This window comes from Etheostoma spectabile, chromosome 23, assembly GCF_008692095.1.
Source record: "Etheostoma spectabile isolate EspeVRDwgs_2016 chromosome 23, UIUC_Espe_1.0, whole genome shotgun sequence".
Lineage (NCBI taxonomy): Eukaryota > Metazoa > Chordata > Actinopteri > Perciformes > Percidae > Etheostoma > Etheostoma spectabile.
In genome coordinates, this window is record NC_045755.1 from 1,087,734 (window position 1) to 1,090,433 (window position 2,700).

The following is a 2,700-nucleotide window of genomic DNA, read 5'->3' on the forward strand; positions in this document are numbered from 1 at the left end:
TCAGGTGCTGCGAGCAAATCACTCCGCACAAGTAGCAGAAGCAGCAGTGCTTCGGCTTTCTGAAAATATAGTTCCCAGTTAGTATGCATTTAGAAGATGGCTGTGTCTCATGTACTAAACCAGTGTTTCTCAACCGGTAGAGACTGGCTCGCGGACAGCTGGTCAATATTGAACAAGTAACATTTAGTGTGCATCTGATTTTGGACTATTTTAAAGTATTATCTTTTTGACTGACGTCTGTCAGCCGTGCAGCAGTCTAGCGCCTTCATTTGATTGACGTTCACTTTAAGTTTGTGTTGATTTTGAAAGCAAGATCATTTATGGCCTTATTTCTTTTTTGCAGTTTTGATTTTTCATTTATTTTAGTCAATGTTGCCCATGCAGTTGGCATGCGCATCCTCAGTTTCTTATTAATTGGCTCTGAAATGCACTTTGCACATGTAAATATGTGTATTTATGTAAAAAAAAAAAAAATCTATAAAAGAGGGTCTCCACTTAATGGTCATGAGAATATGTGGGTCACAGGGTGAGACCCCCTGTATTAGACTACCCGTTTGGGCATATGGGTTGGAGGACTAATTGTAATACATGCATGTTTTTAATATACTGCTAATTGTTTTAATTTTCTCAAATATTACTGAAAATAGACCAAAGTTGTCTCATCAGTCATTATGTCTCTCTCTGTCTCTCTCTCCCTCTCTCTCTCTCTCATGGTTTTGGCCATAGTCTCTTTTCCTCAGTGTCTGTCACAGATTTGACAGCATGCCTTTCTCAGACGTTACATTTCTGTGCAGCAGTAATAAGTCATAAAGCAGCTTTTTGTATACATTTCCATTCTCTCCTCCCATCCAGTAAATTATGCCTCTTAATGGGAGTGCCTTAATATACATTCAAACACACATTTTTTAGCATGTGCAGTTTTTCATTTATTATAATGGCGCAAACTTCAATTTGGCCCAATATGGAATTTCTTTTTTTTTAACTGCGTACTACTAAAATGTTGCCTCCCCAAAAGGCACACACATATGCAGTAAATATCCACTAATATATGGTTAAATGATACTAATCAGAGGAAGTAATGTCAATCACAGTGGAGCCCAGGACAAATGGGAACTGAGAACGAGAAACACCAGAGTTATAAGCGCTTGGTATCACTATTGTAAAATGCCAAGAATTCAGTTTGAGAAAATGTATGCATGAGTGTGACACTAACACCCCTACAGTTAAAAAACTGCTTCAAAGGCACTTTGGCTCAATGTTCCTTCCAAATGGCAGATGTAAAAGTGTTACCAAAGTGTTGTCAAGCACAAGTTAAATACCATCTCTACAAAAGTACCACAATTTAGCTTCGCACCATCAGTGATTTTTTTAAGTGTAGGTGTAACTTTTACCATCTCTTGGATAAGAACAGATGTCCGTGTTGGTCCTTTCAGATTTAGAATACATGAATACAAAACACACTGCGGATAACGTCTGTCATTCTCAATTTCTCTCCGAGTCCTTACATTTTACATTTCAGCTCAGCGCTGACCTGATCCCCTGACTGAGGAAGCAATCCTCAGCTGAAGATGAGATGAAATGTGGCTCGGCTTTTCTCGAATATATACACTTCCATCATTTTCGTCATTGCTTTCATCACAGCATTATAGTGTTGGTGCGTTAAGAGTTTAGCAAGCCTAGGTTCATTTTAGATGTAGGGAGTAAAGCATGTTAAAAAAAAATTACCACTGGGAAAACTCAGATTTAATCAACCAGTAACACAAATCTTATGAATTCAGTCTGTGAGAAAATAGTCTTTTGTATTGAAAAAATTGTCATAGCAATCATAAAAAACTGTAAGTGAAAACCCCTGATCTAGATACATGGCTTTTCCTCTATTTGCGCTACATATATAGTACATGTGACTGGCAGATTTACATAATAAGGTATATGTTTAGATAAGTGAGAAAAATGTAGACACAGTGATGGTGGAAATACAGTATGTGTAAACAAACTGCCGCCTTCAGAATATGACGCTAGAGGCCCCTTTTCTTTAATTTAATGCTTAATATGATGTTTTCAACCACATGAATTTAGGTCATTAGGATTTATGTCAGCCTCAAAATATGTAAACTGTATTCTGTAAATAAGGGGGGAAGAGATTAGATTATATTTACAGTACATCCCTGACTAAAAAAACATCACATTGCAATATGTGGAGATGTAATCACACTGTGAGTTCTACTGGGATTCTTTCTCCCTCACGTTTGATTTAGCCACTAAAAGACCTGTGTAGTGTCTTCTTATTGTCCAACCGAGGTCAAAATGTTAAAATGCACTCCTGAGTCAACCCTCAGTCCATTTACAGGCAGTAGTGAGGGCTTCACAGGTAACATGCAAGCTGTTCTGCCTTCTTGGTGGAGGATGTTGCAGATTATGACTGCAGACACTACTCGGGGCTGAAAAACTCTCAATCATTTAGCTAGTCTCTAATATTGCACTATAAAAAAGCATGTTGGTATTATCAGCCATTGTTAACTTCACTGTGTATTTCCATATGAATAAATCTATGGAGATATTTTTACTCCAATGAACAAGTACTAGATTTGTGTCATAACTCTTGTGTGTGTGCACATATTATTTTTCAAAAGCTTGAGACAAAATCATGAATATAAGTGAATTTAAAACACACAATTGTTTTTTTTCTTGCATATCAATCCC

General features: G+C 37.1%; 1 protein-coding gene across 1 annotated transcript in view; it reads right to left on the bottom strand.

Annotated features, from left to right (window-relative positions):
• The window catches only part of mpped1 (metallophosphoesterase domain containing 1), a 90,344-nt gene that overhangs the window by 4,743 nt on the left and 82,901 nt on the right, over nucleotides 1–2,700 (bottom strand). The window lies entirely within an intron of this gene.